General features: G+C 35.4%; 1 protein-coding gene and 1 long non-coding RNA gene across 5 annotated transcripts in view; one reads left to right on the top strand and one right to left on the bottom strand.

Moving 5' to 3' along the window:
• Positions 1-19,306, bottom strand: part of LOC141571527 (uncharacterized) — a 38,844-nt gene extending 19,538 nt beyond the window's left edge. The window contains exons 1-3 of the long non-coding RNA XR_012496306.1: positions 19,040-19,306; positions 4,721-4,913; positions 255-288 (exon numbers count right to left, since the gene is read on the bottom strand). This is a non-coding gene — a long non-coding RNA (uncharacterized LOC141571527). The remainder of the gene's footprint in view (positions 1-254; positions 289-4,720; positions 4,914-19,039) is intronic.
• SLC8A1 (solute carrier family 8 member A1) overlaps positions 18,632-19,518 on the top strand; it is a 386,698-nt gene continuing 385,811 nt past the window's right edge. For 2 of the 4 annotated variants that reach the window (XM_074331919.1, XM_074331920.1), the window contains exon 1: positions 18,657-18,789. The gene's annotated coding sequence lies outside the window, so the exon portion shown is untranslated. Of the gene's footprint in view, positions 18,790-19,518 lie in introns of all 4 variants that reach the window. The other 2 variants (XM_074331917.1, XM_074331918.1) reach the window with 2 other exon arrangements.

Here is a 19,518-nt window from a genome sequence, read left to right as displayed (position 1 = left end):
TAGTAATAACATAACATAACATAACATAACATAACATAACGTAACGTAACGTAACGTAACGTAACGTAACATAACATAACAACGTAACATAATACTGGGTCTTATATAATATAATGTAAGACCGGGTCTTATATTAATTTTTGTTCCAAAAGATGCATTAGCGCTGATTGTCCGGCTAGGTCTTATTTTCGGAGAAACACAGTATGCCAAGATTCACATTAGTAGACGGCATATAGGAAGGAAAAACAACTCACCCGCCACTTCGGAATGGATTTCTTACTTGCTTCACTGCAGATAAAAGACATTATTGATCTTAGTAAGGTCGATCAATTAGCAGAGCAAACAGAGACTGGAGAAGAGGTTAAATGACTTTTGTCCTTGACCTAGGGAAATTACCTAGGCAACCAGTACTTAAAGTTTTTCTGTCTCCTAAATGAGCCTGATCAGTGGTGCACTATCTAAATGAGTGGGTCTGATATGGATTGGAAACCACTGCTCCAAATATGAAGATTGTAGGGTGTTTTTGAAACAGGTAAATTTCACTTGCCTCCTTTCCCCCCAAATGGGATAAACAGAGACTTTGAAAAAACATTGTGAGATTTCAGCAAAATGTACACTATCTCAGTAAATTAATGTTAGTAATTTGAGGAAACTATAATATTGTCATAATAAATAATGCTTGGTGACAAAAATATTCGGTTATTTTACAGTATTGCTCAAGTAGGGAAACGGCCCTAATTATAATACTTTCTTTTCACTCTTCTGACGCAAGCAGGATTCTCTGGCTGCAAACATAAAAAGCCAACTCTATAATTTAAAGAGAAAATGAAAATTGTGGAAGGTCATGGGAGTGGCTCATGGGAATGAAGGGTAAGATGATAAGGAAGCTAGCTGGATGGAGACATAAAACCCTTAACTCTGGGGACCTGGGTAGGAGGCACAAACAGATGTCTTTTCCGGGGGGCAGTTGAGAAACATGAGCTCCTTATCAAGACGAGTGACAGCTTTTATAAACGATGTTCAGGGAGGAATGAGCTGCCATGAAAAAGAGTGATGTTTAAGAAAAGGAAAACCATGTACTTTAGAACTCCTGAAGCAAAGTCAATCAATATGCATCTACTTTAGTTAGTGTTGATCCCTCCATGAATTATACCACTTTAAAACTGGAAACAGCCCAGTGAATTTTCTATCTAAAGAGCATACCTTAAAGGAAGACAGCGTGAGAAATAATAATAATAATTTTTAAACCTGGCTGTTCTACCTTGACATTCATCAAAGTAATGCAAAAATGTAGGTTACATTGTGCAATGGGAAACTTAATGAGGCTGGCAAACCACAGAGGTCATTGGGGGGAAAAAGAAGAATAAGGAAACCTACAATTTAATTGGAAAAATAAAACGTGATTTGGGCAGAATTTATAATGAACTCAAAATTAGTTCTTTTCAATGTGTGTCAAATTTTCTTAAATACCTTTTACAGGACCATCATGATACACAGCCCCAGCCAAGGGATAATTTTACTAACTGCTATGTAGTTCAACAAAAATTTCGGACAATAATTCAAATGATCCTTTGCTGTTAACTGTCACAGAATTAAACCCATAAGTCTTGATGTTGTAATGATAAAGTTTGTAAGAGCAATTGCATGAAATGAAGTATGTCGTTTTCCTAACAACACAATAGAGTAGGGAGAGTTTTCATCTTGAGACCTGCTGCTCAATCTCTTATTATCTATGTAGTTTAGGCAAGCATTTTAACCTTTTTAATTTTCAATCTCATCATACAAAAGGAGACTAGTAATGTAGTACCAGCCCTGCCTATGTCACAGGATTGTGCGGTACATCAAGGAAAATGATGGGTGGTAACACCACTTTTCAAACTCTATGCTACCCTATAAATCTAAGGATTAATTATATTTATGTTGACATACTATTGAACAATAAACTTCAGGGAAAAAAAAATTGTGATGCTTTGGATTACTTGACCAGAGGCCATAAAAGCCGTATTCATAGAATTTACATTCATCACAACCATTTGGAATAATATTTCGCAAACCATAACAACTTTTGGAAAGAGTCAATGTCAATATACTAAATTTATATTGTAACCCTTAAAGTAAGTAATTTATATCTGTAATGTATCTATCTCCATAAACAATTTTTTTAAGACCATGTGAAACAACACTAAAAAAAAAACGAAACAAAACAAAAAGGAACCCTGCAGTTGTGACACCAACTTTGACATGATGCTGCATGAGCCTAATTAATAACACACACAAATAGACTCTCTCCGTATTGGATGGCGAGCTCACTGCTTAATTGCTCTGACAATAGGAGGGTATGTTTTCTTTAGGCTGCCTCACTGTGAATTTTTTAAAATTGCCCTTTAATAGGAATCATACTGTATTTTTAGTCTAGAGAAAACAGTGTCTGTGGGAACCACCTCTCCCACCCAGGTCTTGGCAGTGGGAACTAGTGTCTCAGATCAAGACTATTTACTGATCCCCATGGCAACAGTATGCTTTATCTTGCATAACTCCTAATATCATAAGGACCCAGTGGTTCTCTAGTATAGTATCTCAACCCTAAAACAACAATCTTGATGTGAAATAGAAATACTTTAAATAGAACAGTTTTTAAATAAAATATTGCTATAATGCTGGAAAGTCTTTAATAAGCCTCTTCACCAGATTTTCATTTTGGAATAAACCTCTGCCATTTCTGAGTAAAGACAGTGGACCGTTCAAAGAAGTGATTGAGTTAAAGTTGTGCCTTTTGTTACTTGGCAGAACATTAAGTGGAGTGTAGCCATATTGGGGCTGGGACTTTGAGTGATGTCCCCACACACGTGTAGTAACACTCAGTGGAGACACTACCCAGGTACATGGGTTGCCCAGTTTTAGGGACCATTATTCTCTTGCTTTCCAGGTTTGCAACAAGAAATTAAATCCCTAAATGTTTCTACAGTGAGACTTAGTCCCTTTCCAGGTTGCTCCATGTGTTAAAAGTACACTGGCTAAGATTCCTGATGACAACACAAAAAGACTAAGTTATACCCAGAAATTACTCTGGAGTCCTTAGAAGAAAAAGGCTGTATGAATACCAAGGTTTGGTATTATTATTTTACCTCATGTTCAGGCCTGACACTTTTCAAACCTACAGGATTACACACACCTTTTACTAAAGTTAGTGTTTCCCAGAATATACTCATATAACTACATTATAATTTTTCTTTGAGAGTGTAGATGGTGGTATAGATATTCTACTTCTTTTGAAAGCTTCCCCTCCAATGTTTCAAGTGGATTAACACTCAGCAAGTGAAATTGAAATGCTTTTTATACTTCAGAACCATTCCCTTGTATGATCTCAAATGATTGTTAAATCAGGGTTGAGTAAGCTGCAACTGGCAGTGTCATTCATTGATTATTTTTTTAGTAGACATTTAACATTTCTATGCATTTAACACCCTCTTTTGGTCATGAGAGCATTGGAAGCCAACTCGTTCTCTGTTCTCTCTTGAAGGCCTGCTGTTCTTTCTCATTTTTCAAGTGCTTCATGGACAAATAAAGTAACTTGGCAGTGTTGTTAAGAGGAGTGTTTCAATACTCTGGACCCACTGATTGTGCTCTAAATAATTTGCCTCTGCCCTTTGCATTATAAAGGCAACCAGATGAAAAAGAGTGTTGTATATCTAAACATAGTTAGAATAGTTCCAGAAACTCTAAAGGCTGCCCAGGCTCCAGCTTGCCTCCTAACGTTCTAAAATGAGTGCCTTTTTTTTTTTTTTAACTGAAGTTGTTTACTGCAAATGCTAATTGGGAAGGACTAGGTGTAGCACATAAATAAATTTTGATCTCATTGAGGTGAAAAACTTCATCTTAATCCTGTTTGTATTCCATGTGATAAGTGACATCAATGTCTTCAGAGTTATATAAACAAAAAAAGAAAAAGAAATATAAAGAGGAGGAAGGTTTCCGTTTTTAAAAATATATATTCATTAGAAAGTCCTAAACAAAGCAGAAAGCATAAGTTTGTGGAATATTGCTTACATAGTCATGTGTCTGTCTTTATATGTCCTTGATAGGTGTGCGTGATACATGAAATATGGCTATAAAATAATGAGGCTTCAAAAACACATATTTTGGATAATATAATTGTGTTGCAGTGAAGTTCAATTAAATGAGTTGTGTTAAAGTGCTTTGCGAACTCCTAAAGTGGTAGCCAAATATATATGCAATTATAGGTTGTTCAATAATACTTATTGAGCAACTTCTATGGCCTATAGCAATAAAATAATAACATTGGTAGGGACCAGGAAGAATGAAATAACTTTGCCCGTAACCATATAACCACAGAAAAGGGAGAACAACTAGAAATTGATGGCAGACGGTAGAGGCAATATATATTAAAGACTATTTAATGATGAGGCATTCTTATCTGTCTATTATACAATTTGGCTTTGAAATAATATTGGTGTTTTATTTTCTGAAATTTCAGTTTTTCATTGTAATTTCAAATCATGGCAGCTCAGAAGCTGTCATTAAAATAAGAATGAATTGAAGGACTTTTTTCCTTCTCCACCGACAGTACTGCAATCTATGGATGCAGTGGGAATGTAGCAGCAGAAAGGGACATGAAACAAGACAAGTTCTCAATAATGTCACACCTGATATCCCTATTGATTGTTTGCACTTATTCTGAGCTACAGTTACTCAGTCTCACCGTTGGACAATGCTTCTCATTCAAAATAAACCTTCATTTCTTGATTGCTCTGTATCAGGTTGCTGCCATTTCCAGCTGTTTTCTTGATCCGAACATGTTGCTTTAAGATTTGCTTCTCTATATCTTGGCAGCAAATTCACAGACACAAAAATACTTTGAAACATCTTCTTACACTTACCAGTGCTATCTGAGTCTGTAATAAATTAAAAACAAATCACAATGACACAGGTTGTTATTGAAGAGTTGTAGTTTCCATTTACCTGTATCTGTAGATAAGAACTTTGTTGAGTTTTTAGGACGAGAGTTTCTCTCCCTCCATTGTGGTTAAAATTGCACGTGCAAAATGAAAAAACTGAAGAAAAGCATTGTGATTTACTGAACTTGTATCCTTCAGAAAGAAATGTCATTAACATAGCTTGTAAATAGTTCTAAACTATCCTAAATAAGATAGGCTCTGGTCTGGAAAGATATATATCTCCATGTAATGTCTGTGCACTTTTCTAACCACTTTCTCTGTCCTTTTCCTTTGTTAATGAATGGCTTAGATGACATAGGTAATAATTTATGGGCTTAGATGTGTGTAAAGAGTCTCCAGACGTGGTTAGTTTCTAAGAAAATGTTAAGTGACAAGTAATTTTTACAAGTCTCTTGATTTTCCTTTGGCACCCATGGCAAGGTGTGTTTGGATAAATGCTTCCTTGACTTTTCAGCTTCACCATCACCACTCAATTCTTCCAAGTTAGTACCAGGCTTGCTGGCTCCAACTAGCTTGACAGGATACATCCTCATTCATCAGTGCCTTTAAATCCACCCTCCACCCCCCGAAAAAAGGTTTCCTGGGGTCCAGCTAGGGTATATATAGAGAAGGGTACAACATTCCAACTTTCTCTCTCTACTCAGTTTTTCAACAATTCCAATCAAAATACCTTGAAATTGCTTGCCCTAATTTCAGCTCATCTCTTCAAACTCTGCCTATTATAACTAAAAAAAAAAAAAAAATATTCATTGTACTTTATTTTAGCATTAATATATCTGTCTATTCTACAGAGATAAGCAGCCCGTGGATACAACAATGCAATAATGCTTAACTACGCTGTCTACATAGAAAGCTAGAATAGACTTTAAATGATACACTATTATAATTAGTAAAGCCTTTTGGGCACTGATTTTTTTTGTTTTTCATAGTCAGTATCTGGTGTCAAATAATCTTGATAACAGCAAAATCCAAGTGGATTAAGGGAAATACAAGATCCCAAATAATTTTTTAGAAATGTATTTATTTAGGAATAATATACAATGTTAGGTACAATAAACAGATTAGGCTCAGTGCCTGAAATCAGGAATATTTTAATCCACTTAAAAAGAAGAATCACCAGGGCTTCCAGTCAAGATGGTAAAGTAGGTAACACCGTGCTTTCCTCTTCTCATGACCACATTAAAATTACAACTAAACTACAGAACAACTATAATTGAGAATCACCTGAAGTCTAGCTGAACCAAAGCCTAAGGAACTAAGGACATACAGAAGAAGCCACCTCGAGACTGGTAGGAGGGGCAGAGACATGGAATAGTCTGGTCCCACACCCGTGTGTGACAGTTTAAAATCAGGAGAGATATCTCAGCAGGAGAAATCCCCACTGGGGAGCTCGGAGTCCCAGCCCCACACCAGGCTCCCCAGCATAGGGTTCCAGTGCCAGGAAGAGAAGTCAAACGGACATGTGCATCCATCTGCTTCTTACAACATTATTTACAATAGCCAAGATACAGAGGCAATCTGAGCGCCCACCAATGGATGAACAGATAAAGAAGATGTGATATAGATAAATAGATGATAGATAGATAGATAGATAGATAGATAGATAGATAGATAGATAGATAGATAGAGTCATGCCATCTGCAACAATATAGATGGACCTAGACGGTCTTGTGCTGAGTGGAGTAAGTCAGACATAGAAAGACAAATGCCATATGACTTCATTTATATGTGGAGCCTAAAGAACAAAACAAATGAACAAACAAAACAGAAACAAACTCATAGATACAGAGAACATTTTGAGGGTTGCTAGATAGGATGGGGATGGGAGGAAGTGTGAAAAAGGGTAAGAGATTAAGAAGTACAAATTGGTTATTACACAGTAGTCATGGGGATTTAGGGTATAGTATAAGGAATATAGTCAATAATATGGTAATAACTATGTATGGTATCAGATAGGTACTAGATTTATTGGGGTGATAACATAGTAAGTTATATAAATGGATTATCACTATGTTGTACACCTGAAACTAATATAATGTTATATGTCAACTGTAATTGAAAAATTTAAAAAATATTGAAAAATAAATATAAATATTTAAAAAAAAGAGAGAATCACCAGTCCCGATAGAGAGCAATACTAACTGAATACTGTTTTGTTTGTTTTGCTTTGCTTTTTAAATGAGATACAGAACTAAATTCTTGAATAATTACAAAGTACTACCCACACTGTTCTTGCTTTCTCCTACAGGGAGGACTTTGCATACCATGTAAAGGCAAACACATACTGTGTTTCCCAGAAAATAAGACCTAGCCGGACAATCAGCTCTAATGTGTCTTTTGGAGCAAAAATTAATATAAGACCTGGTCTTATTATATTATTATATTATATTATTATATTATAATATTATATTATATTATATTATATTATATTATATTATATTATATTATATTATATTATATTATATTACATTACATTATAAGACCTGATCTTACATTATAGTAAAATAAGACTAGGTCTTATATTAATTTTTGCTCCAAAAGACATGTTAGAGTGGATTGTTCGGCTCGGTCTTATTTTCGGGGAAACACAGTATCATCAGTGGACACCTATGATGGGCTCGAGACCTTGGAGCCAAGAAGTCATATGAGACCAGTTTGGGCTTCCTATTCTGTTGTCCAGGGCCTCATAAGTAGACACTTGAACATTGTCCTTCCAAATTTAAAAAATATATATTTTTTGCAAGTCTTAGGACATGAGTTTGGAAAGAGGTGGAGGCAAGGAACTTATTATTTGCAGTGACGCAGAAGAACAAAATCAAGCCCTGTGAGAAGAGCAGACATGACATGGCTGTGCCCAAGATCATCTTCCTGGGAGCTACCAGTTCAGTTAGGGCCAAATTTTCAATGATGACTTCAAAGCACCAGACCATGTAACCTTAGATACGAGAATGTATCATACAAATAACCAAATATTTTAATAATAAAGACACCAGGTGACTTAAGTATTCCTTTTTTATAGGACTATTAGAATTATTTAAGAGATCTCCTGGACAAAATCTGTTATGGTAAGTAGGATTATTCTGTTTTCCAATGCTCTGGGCAGAATTTAAAATGCAAGTATAAATTTTGCATACAAACATAAGTATGAAAGATCTATTTTTAAACTAGCTGAAGCCTCAAAGCTTCATTCTAACCAATGATGACACCCTCCTCCTCCTCCTCCTCTTCCTCCTCCACATATTTCATATTAGATCAATAGTTAACATAAAGTAAGATGTCCTTTCAGAAGCAAAGACGACATTAAGTATTTTCTCCCAGAGGGTGGCAAATGAGAATCTCCACCAACCTCCTTGTCTCTATGAACATCTGATTTTACGATTGTTCAAATGTTCTATTATCATCAAATCTCATCACGTATTTTTTAATTGAAATTTTAAAAAGCTATCATAGCAATACTTATACCAGGCAAAATAGACTTTAAAACAAAGGCTATGATAAGAAACAAAGAAGGACCTAGTAATCACTCTTCTGGTATTTATCTGAAGAAACTCAGAAATTCAATCTTATAAAAAGTTCTAATTGATAGAATGAAAAGGCAACCCAGGAAATGACAGAAGATATTTACAGATCAGGGCTTATGTACAGAATTAAAATAAAATAATAATAAAAAGCACAAGTGGCAACCCCTCCACAACAGAGATTTGAAAAGTGACAAGTAATAATCAAGTCCTGCTATTGACTGAACTTTGTGTCTGTCCAAAATCCATATGCTGAAGCCCTAATCCAAAATGTGATGATATTTGGAGGTGATGGGCCCTTGAGAGGTAATTAAGTTTAGATGAGATCATGATGAGGATGGAGCTCCCATGATGGGATTGGTTCCATTATAAGAGGCTGAAGAGAGGAAAGCTCTCACCCTGTCATGTGAGGATACAGCTAGAAGGTGACCATCTGTAAACCAAGAAGAGGGCCTTCACCAAGAACCCAACCCTGCTGGCACCCTGATCTCAGATTTTTGTCCTCAGAACTCCTGAAATTCCATAAATGTCTGTTGTTTAAGTCACCAGTACTCTGATTATCTTCATGAATGCTGATGTTCACCATGGACACCAGGGGCAGGGAAGCCAGCTCTCTACCCTATGCTTGGATTTTTAAGACGCTGAGCCAAGTTAGAAAATTACTAGTCATGGAATTATATTAAACTCATACAGCTTTGCCACTAGAGCTATCTATTTCCATTAAATCAACAATTTATAATACATTAATGAAGACTGCAACCTTACAAGATTAGTGGTCAATTTCTGCATTAGGTAAAAGAGAGGTAATTATAGTGAATAGTAAAGAAACTAAAAATTTACTAAGCTATAAATCTGCATTAATAACAACAGCAAGCCCCTTCCTGCTCCCAGATATCTCACTTGCTACTTTTAAAAGAACCCTCTGGCTCCCTATTGGCCCTAGTACATTTTAATCCCTTTAACTTTTTATATACTGCCCTTTGTAATGTTGTACAACACTTATTAAGTGTCCAACATTGTTCATGTACTAGATACAATATTAAATAAGACATAGTCCCAGCACTCAAGGAATTCATGGTATAATTGAAGAATCAATGTAACAGCATAAGTTGTACAGAGAAGCATTAGCCAAGTTCATTGGAATATGGATGGAGAATTCTAGGAAGGCTTCACAGTGAAAGTGGTTGTTAGTTTGATCTTGAAGGAAGAGCACCACTTTGAAAAGAGAAGTAATTCTAGGTGAAAAGAAAAACACGTTCAATAGCTTAGTCATAGAGATTGTGATGTGTGTGAGTTATAATGAAGAGTTCATTAAAATTAGAGAACAAGTTACAGAGGAGAGTAATAGGAAATGTAACTGGGCAAGACATCAATGAAGGTTGAAATGTACCTTGGGATCACTGGGAAGCCAGGCATAGTTTTCAGAGTAATAAATATGGAGATTTGCTGTTGTTGATGATGGTATCAGTATTGATTTATATTTGAGGAATATAACTCAAATGGAAAATGAGCCTATGTCAGAAGAGATTGGTATTAGGAAGATTGGATCAGAAGCTCTTTCCAGGGAAGAAATAATAGAAGTCATGGGAACAGTGTTGGAAAGAAAGACTGCATTTAAGAGATACTTTAGGTAACCTTACAGAATATGTGGTGACTAAAATGCAGGGTGGGTGCAGGAGGAACAAATATCACTGAACTTTCCAGCTTGAGAGACTGAATAGGTTGTATTTCTACTTATGAAGAGGAAATCAATACAAGAAAATATGAGTGGAAGAGAGTTAAGAAGTTCAGTTTCAGACATGTTTTATTTGAAGTCATTGCAGTATATCCAAAAGTAAAGGTCAAATACAAACTGGAAACAGAGAGTGCAGAAGGAAAGTGGTCATGAAGAGAGATAGATATTTGAAAATTAGCAGTTTATGCATTGTCGTTGTTACCATGTAAATTGTTGAAATAACTCAGGAAGATTAGAGAAATAAATAAAACCTAGAATAGGTGCCTGGGTTTTGTATCTGAGACCTAATTGTCCTTCAAGCAAGATACTAAAATTGAAAGTACAGGCCTATATTTTTTAGAAGAAAGCTTGGTGGGAATCTAATTTTGTAGAATGATTGTATTTTTAAATAATAAGATATATTTGGCCACTTTTAGCAAAAACTTTATCTAAGCAGATAATTAAGTGAATTTGCAATTCGTATTGACTGTTAAATTCAAACTTGGATGTCAGCATTCAAAAATGGTGGATTAAAAAGAAAACTTCCATTGAAAACCTAATTTGGTTTAAGGTAAATAAGAAAATGTATTCCAATGGAATTGATTACCAAGCCCCAGGGTCTATTAAATTTTAAGTTGTTATCATAGGGTTATAATATTCATGCTACCACAATCTCTCCAAATTTACACATCATGTACATCTAACTTCCACAACAGCAAAGTCCAGAATTTTTCATTATCTTTTAAACTCTGGATTAAAAATCAAAACAAAACATAACAAAAAAATCTAAAAAGCTTGTAAATGATTTAAATTTAAATTTATAAATAGTACCTATTATGCTCAAATTTACATATCTTCTCTCTAAAGTTGCAATCTATTTTGTTTTGTTTCTTTGCTTGTTTCATTTGTTTGTATTTTTCTGTTTGTTTCTTTCTTGGCAATGTTTAGCAAACTTAATGTTAACTGAAGGAATGAGGCATTTAGTTACCTAGTCATAGGGCAAATACAATTGATTTTAACCATCATTGTACCTGATAGAAGAAAAATGAATAAGCAGTTTGTAAGAAATATTAGGGTCAGCCTTCTGCTTCCAGAAAGATAGAGTAGAAATACTTTCCCCTATTTCTCCCACTAAGCACAACTAAAAACACGACTTTACATATAAAACAAGGATAAAACTCTGAAGGATGGCAAACCAATGAGGCATCTTGTTACCCATCAACAACATAATGGTTAGTTCCACGTGTTTTCTTTTGCCTCAGACATCCTCAATATGGAGATGTGGTAAAAAGAAAGAAAAAAAGATAGAAAGGAAAGAAGAAAGGAAGGAAGGAAGAAAGGAAGGGAGGAAAGGGGGGAGGGAGGGAGGGAGGGAGGGAGGAAGGAAAAAAGGAAGGAAAGAAATTCTAACAAAAGTCTGCTCTCTCCAGCCAAAGGACCAAGAAAGGGGATACCTAGAAAGGCAGAAAACATTTAGACAATAACTGCTTACTCCAATTAAACACTATAAATAGACACATGATGATAAAAATGCTGAAAGTCAAAGGCAAAGATAAATTTTGAAAGCAGCAGCAAAAAAACAATGTGACACTTACAAGGGAACGTGAATAAGATCACTTTCTGACTTCTCAGTAGAAACAATAGTAGAAATAAAGGCCAGAAGACAGTAGGATAACGTATTCAAAGCACTCAAAGAAAAAATAAACCTGTCAACCAAGAATCCTATAATCAGCAAAACTATCTTTTAAAGAATAAGGCAAGACAAATAAGAGCTGAAAGAATTTGTTGCTAGCAGACCCTATAAGAAATATTAAAAGCTCTTTGACTGAAAGCAAGCATACCCAGGTGTTAATGTAAAGTCATACGAACAAAGACCACTGGTAAATGTTATTAAGTAATTATGAAAGACACTATAAATGCATGTTTTCTTCTGCTAACTGATTTAAAGAGCATTTGTATACAATTATTTATATACAAAATATATATATATATATAATTATTTATGTACAAGAAATATATGTGTATATATATATATATATATATATATAATGTTTGTTAGGCCATAACATATACAAATGTAATATATGTGTAATGTATTTGCCAATAATAAAAAACATAAATGAGGCAGGAGGAAGTGTGAGTAAATCTGTATTGGGCTAAGAAAGTAACTACAAGATGGAAAGTAATAAATGTAATAATGTATTATTAATTTGGTACCATTGATACATGTAACAATAATACCATAAACAGGGAAGGGAATAGATCTATACATAAGAGGAACGTTTTTCTATATCACTGGAATTAAGCTAGTTTAAACCTGAAGCTGATCCTGATAAGGTGTATGTAGTAACCCTAGAGCAACCACTAAATAATAATTTGAAAATATAGTAAAAAAAAAAAAGTTAAAGGAATTACTATGCTACATGAGAGAATATTCACTTAATGCTAAAGAAAGCAGTAAAGGAGGAATAGAGGAAGAGAAAAACATGTGAGACATCGAAAACAAAAAGTAATATGAAATATGTAAATTCAACTACATCAATAATAAAATTAAATGTGAGGAGGTTAAACAATCTAATCAAAAGACAGAGATTGTCAGACTGGATTAAAAACAAGCAAACAAAAACAATGTAATCCAATGACATGTTTTCTGTAGAAGACACAATTTAGATGCAAAGACACAGATGGACTGAACATTAAAGGATAGAAAAGATAGGTTATGAATTTAACAATCCAAGAAAGTTGAAATGGCTATACTAATTTAGAGAAAATAGACTTGAAAATAGAAAATGTTACTAGAAATAAAGAGGGACATTTTATAAGAAAAAGGGCAAATTCATCAGGAAGCTGAAACAATTATAAGCATTAAATTAGCAAACACTTAGCTAGATTGACCAAGAAAAAAAGAGAGAAGACTCAAGTTGCAGAATTGCAAAATGAAAGAAGTATTATTATTGACCTCACAGAAAAAAAAAGGTGAAAAGGAATACTATGAACAATTCTATGCCAACAAATTGGTAACTGAGATAAAATGACAAATTCCTAAAAGACAAACTACTTAAACTGATTTACAAAGAAATAGACAATCTGAACAAACATATAACAAAGAAAGGGGTGGAACCAGTATTTAAACAGTACTCATAAAGAAAACAGTGGCCCAGATGTCTTCATGTTCAATCTGAAAATGAAATTAAGAAAACAATTCCATTCACAAAAGCATCAAAAAGAATAACATACTTAGAAATAAGTTTAACAAAACAAGTGCAAAACTTATACTCTGAAAACTACAAAACATTGTTAAAAGAAATTAAAGATCTCAATAAATGACAAGCATTCTATGTTTATGGATCAGAAAACTTAATGTTGTTAAGAAGGCGGTACTCCCTGAACTGATTGATGAATGCAACATAGTCCTACTCAGAATCCTAATTGACTTTATTATAGAAATTGACAAGCTGATTCTAAAATTCATATTGAATTGAAAGGGACTCAGAATAGCCAAAATAATCCTGAAAAGGAAGAATGAAGTAGGACTCACACAGTCTGATTTCAAAACTACTACAAAGTAATGTAACGAAGACAGTGTGTTAGTGGCACAAGGAGAGACATAATAAGAGAAAAATTGAGACTCCAGAAATAAATCTCTACATCTAAGACCACTGATATTCAACAATGGTTCCAAGACTATTCAATAAGAAAAAATAGTCTTTTCAGCAGATGGTGCTGGGACAAATGGCTATCCAAATACAAAAGAATGAAGTTCATTTTATATAGAAAAGTTAACTCTAAATGGATGAAAAGACCAAAATGTAAGAGCTAAAACTATAACATTCTTAGAAGAAAGAATAGGGGCAAATCTTCATGACCTCAGATTTGGCAAAGGATTCCTACATATGATACCAAAAGTATGAGCAATGAAAGAAAACAATAGATCAATTGAACTTCATCAACATTTAAAACTTTTGTGATTTTTGTAAAAAAAATCAGATAACAAAAATGTCAGGTAACAAGCATATGGAGAAATTGAACCCTCACACACTGCTGGTGAAAATATAAAATGGGGCAGCTGCTTTGAAAAACAATCTGGCAATTTCTCAAATGATTAAACATAGAATTATCAGCAATTCCATTCTTAGGTACATACCCCAGGTAAATAAAAACAAATGTCCACACAAAAACTTGTACAAAAGTGCAACATTGTTCAAAATAGCCAAAAGATGGAAACCATTCAAATGTCTGTTAACAGATGAATGGATAAACAATATATGATAGATCTACACAATGGAATATTATTTGGCCATAAAGGGGAATGAAGTACTGATTCTTGGTACAAATGGATGAACTTTGAAAACATTGTGTTAAGTGAAAAAAGCCAGTCACAGAAAATCGCATATTTTATTATCCCGTGTATATGAAAGTCCACAATAGGGAAATCCATAGAAAGTAGATTAGTGATTACTTAGGGCAAGGGGAGGATGGAGGAAAGGGAGGTGATAAAAATGTTCTAACATTGATTGTGGATGGTTGCACATATCTATGAATATACTAAAAACCCTTGAATTCTACTTTAACTCGGTATATTATATAGTATGTAAACTATATCTCAATAATGGTGTTAAAAAAATCTGAACATTGTGCTAAGGAACCCCAACTGAAACTAATTTAATTACTATGTCAATGGTGGTGCTGAAAACAGGTCAAGAAAATCTGCTTAGCAGTGGAGATGTGTTTGAGCTGGTTCTTCAAGGGTCAGAGCCATCTTTAATCTCTTTTTCTAGTTTCTGCTCCTGCAAGATAGAATGGACGTTTTGCTATTCATTTGCGTTCAAATCCTTTGAAAACTTGCAGTGTGTCTTAATAAGTCTTTCATAAGTGATTCTTCCATATCATTAAACAAAAGAAGAAACATATTTTTTTAAATCACCAAAAAATGAGTATCTGTGATCTTTTAAAAAATTGCAATCCTCACCCCTGTTTAGTACTAATAAATTATGTCAGCTATCAAGTCTAAATAATCTGTGGCCCACTGAGCTGGGTAACTGGAAGCATTAGATCATCTGCCTGGTGAAATCAGGATGATGTCAATATTTGTGGACACTGTTTTATGTCTCCTTTGAGTTCACAGTCTCTACCCAGAGTTTGAGATTCTTATACTTTACACAGCAGGGAAAGCTGCCATGCTAATAGTCACTAGTTGAGAGTTAACTACCACTTACCCATTTTCACTCATTTATCAAGGTATAAATACTTGTTCAACATACTTGTTAAGGTTTGCTATAATGGATGTTAGCAAAACAAAAGCCAATAAAACACTGCCCCTGTCCTCCAGGCGCTCACAGTCTAACGGCCAAGGGCAGACAGGTAGGAACAAACTACAATAATGTGCTTTAGAATATACCTGGTGGTGAGGTTAGGCAAGACTTCAGAAGGAAGAGACACTGAGCTGAGGATTTTAAAAGACTGAGGGTATGTTCTGCTGACAGACAAAAAGGGAGTGCATGTGTGTGTGTGTACTTTTGGGGGAACATGCAGGACATTCCACTGAAAGGAACGGCCTGTGCAAAGTACCCCACAGTGAAACAGCACGCCCAGGGCCACTGTATGGTATCCTCCTCCATGGAGTTAGGCAAACTGACGTCAGAACATTAGATCTTGACCTCTATACCTCCTACGTTCACAGGAGACCAATCTAACTTCTTTATTTGGAAGCATGATAGGCTTTTAACTTCTTTATCAGGAGATCTTTTCCTATACACATACCCCACAGCATCCTCCAGAGTTGGGAAAGATCTCCCTATCAGGGAGTACTGATTATCCAAGGTCACGCAGGAAATTGGCTCACTTCCACAGCGAACCTCACCAAGAACGTGCCCGACCCAAAATAGGCAAACAGATTTGGGAATATACAAGCTTATCATACCTTGGATATTCCTAACTTCAGAGCAAAATTCACAAGAGGTTTTAAGTTAAGCCAAAGTGTCTGCAAATTCTTCTTTGAACAGAAAGCAGACTCCTCATCCCTGTCATACGTAACTGTAGAGTCATTGTGGGTTCTGTTTCTACCACCCTGTATATTTGAATAAACAGTACCTTACATTGCTATACCGCCCTACAATTTATGAGGATATGGTGTACACATTAACTCATAGGATAATTCTAAGGTAAAAAGGTCAAATGTTCTCTTGACTAACAGAGAAGAAAATAAAACTCTGTGACATGACCAATGTCATACAGTTGGTAAGTAACAGAGCCAGGGCCAGAGCACAGTTTTTTTGTTTTTGTTTTTTAAATTCGAGTGCCCAGTTCATAATCTAGAATCCATGTTTTGTATTACTTATGGTTTTATTTTACTCATATGACAGGCAGTCCCGAAGTAAGTAGTCCAGGGTTGTGATAGCAAGTTAGCGATGCTGGCAAGAACTGACATTCTTCCCTACAGTCTGGTCCTTACCTCGTAGGCTTTTGTCCCCCTGGTGGCCTCTGCCTAGTCACCAAATAGCTGCTGCAGTTAAAGCTTCAAGTTTGGTCTCTTGAAATATGTGGAAGGGGTACAGGGACAAGAGAGGCAAAAGCTGAGCCTGTTCCTTTTTCACAGATAAATAAGAGCTTTCCTCAAGTCCCAGCTGGGGACACTTGTTTACTTGTTTACACCTGCTTGACCAGAACTGTGTCACGTGGTCGTCCCCAGCTGCAAGGGGCAACAAGAAGAAAGACTTTTGCTTTGGGATTTCTAACGTATTAGGTTGGGGCAAAAGTACTTGTGGTTTAAAGGTTAAAAATAATTGCAAAAACTGCAATTACTTTTGCACCAACCTAATAGAAAAAGACAAGGGAAAAGAAGGCGTTGAAGGGCTCCCGGGTAAGGTAATGATCTACCATGTCCATCCCTGAGCTACATTTGGTCAGCTTTTTAAATAAGATATATACATTTGCATTAGATATAAATGATTGTTATATAGGATATATATTATATAGGTATTATAGACAGTAATATAGGTAATACATAATAAAGTATATTATTTTATATATATATATATATATAATTGGAGGTAGGGAGTAAGAGGTTGAAATGTCAGAAAAATTGAATAATAAAAAACACTCACGCACTATTTTGCACTTTCTTGTTTTGATCTAGGTGCTTTTGACAGAGATTAATAAAATCTAGGCTTCCTCAAACCCACCATGCATATATTTCTTTCATACATTCCTCTTTTTTTTCTTTTTTTTCTTTTATAGAAATGTTAAAATATACACAAAGTAGGGAGGATAATATAATGAACACCCTATTGACCACCTGCAACAATTATTATTTGCCAATCCTATTTTGGCTATCCTTCCTTTGCTTTCTCTGGCATTTTTTTTTAAGCAAACTAGCTCTATTTTAATACACCAAACTGAATTATGCCTGTCTGCCTCAAATTTCTTTTTCTTCTTCAAACAAAAGACTCTACAAGAGTTTTAATTCGATTTTTTTTTGGGGGGGGATTAACCAATGAAAAAAATGTTTTTTGGAAATTTTCTCTCTCACTCTCTGGATATTTTGACCTCTTGTTACACAAGAGTAACAACAGATTACAAAAAAACAAAAGAGATAAATTTAAAAATTGAGAAGCTGAATTTCAAAGGAACTGGAAAGCTAAGCAGTTTGGGCAACGCTCTGAGGGAGTAGCTCTCACCACTCTATATACAGAGCAGGACTTATCACTCGTTCCCCCACCTTAAAATTTAGGTCCGTTATGTGTCATTTAAAGTATCACTGACACTTAACAAATGGAGCATTTAGTATTTTATTTTTATTTACATTCTTTAACACTAAACTTTTTTCTAAATCTCAAACCATATGATAGCTTAGTAGGACTGCCACTATATCCTAAATAAGAAGCTGTTGAAATAAGAACCTGGCCTCTCCTTGTCTCTTAGAGGTTTTGATTACTTTGATCTTCTGCTGTTACTTTATCCTTTTAAGACAAATAATCCAGAGTGTTAACAACTATTCCCAACTAAATAAATTCATTATATATTTATCCATTCACATACAATGCTATCCACTTGCTCAGCCTCTCGTTTATACATTCATTCATTCACTAAACATTTCTCAGGTCCCATACATATCTTATTGCTAAAATTTTTAAGACTGAGGACCCTGGAACCCTAATCGTATCTCTGTTTCCATAAAGTTAAGGAAACCCACACCATTCTCTAAATGCCTGGAGAACAGAAATGCCAATCTGAAAAGGGCATTTGCAAAAAGGCATAGTGGCAGGATGGTGGGGTGAGAAATGGGCCTGGCTGGAAGGATCTCTATATGTGTATTTTTATCATCCATGTGTTGGATGAAGCGAGAGCTGCCAGATAGCTTCTTTTCGACAGCTTGGAGTTACTGTTGGGAACAGATCCATGTATGGAAGCGAAAGCAGAAAGGCACAGATAAGCAGAGATCCAGCTATGTAAACCATGTTGAGAGACACTTAAAGGACAAGCATCCCAGGTCCTTTCTTTCTGGTAAATTTGGAGAAGCCATCATACCGGGTCTTTTTTCACATCCTGCCCATGCGGACTGAGCAGCCCTGGCTTGACAGAGGTAGGTGCAGGGCTTTTGTGATGAAAGTTATCTAAAGGATCATTCGTGAATGTTCCCTCCCAAGCTCTTGATGTCCCTTAAGGGAAGCTGCCAGATAATATTTTGAAAAAAAGGAAGATTTGGGTTGGGGCTCACGACTAAGAGGTATTTAACAGCTCTGCCTTCACAAGACAGGGCAGCTTGGTTACAGAGAGAAAGTGACAGCACAGAATTGCTGCCAAATGTAATCCCTTTGTCTGGGGTCACTTACCGTTCAGATTTTTCTGGATTTGAGTCTCCCTCAATATTGCCAGCACTTTGGCGTGGACCACAGTTTCCAGTGGGTTCTGTTACTGTGCATTTTAGGGTGGGGTAGGTAAGATTTGCCCTTTTCTTTGCTTGCTCCTCCAGACCAGCATAAACTCCTGTGTGGTTCGTTTTCCTTAGACATAGGAAGAGCTGCTTGTAAACGGCATTATTATTTTTGGCAGCTGAAGTCATTTTTGCAGTGTTTCTCAGCAGATTGGAGGTTGATTACATCCTGTTCAGAGATTCTTGGGTTGCTTTCACAAACATGGGGTCTTGCGCAAGTTGAAATTGCTGAAACCAGCTGTAAGCACTGGACTTTTCTCAGTACCTTTAACATTTTCTTGCTTTCTTTTTTGTTAATGACTGAAAACTGAGGCATTTTGGGACAAATTTTTCAAAGGTTACTACAGTTTTGTCGTTAGCGATGTTTGGAGAATAGTA

The sequence above is a fragment of the Rhinolophus sinicus genome, linkage group LG05, assembly GCF_036562045.2.
Source record: "Rhinolophus sinicus isolate RSC01 linkage group LG05, ASM3656204v1, whole genome shotgun sequence".
Taxonomy (NCBI): domain Eukaryota; kingdom Metazoa; phylum Chordata; class Mammalia; order Chiroptera; family Rhinolophidae; genus Rhinolophus; species Rhinolophus sinicus.
The sequence above is the reverse complement of the archived record's forward strand: the minus strand, read 5'-3'. Positions and strand labels throughout refer to the sequence as shown.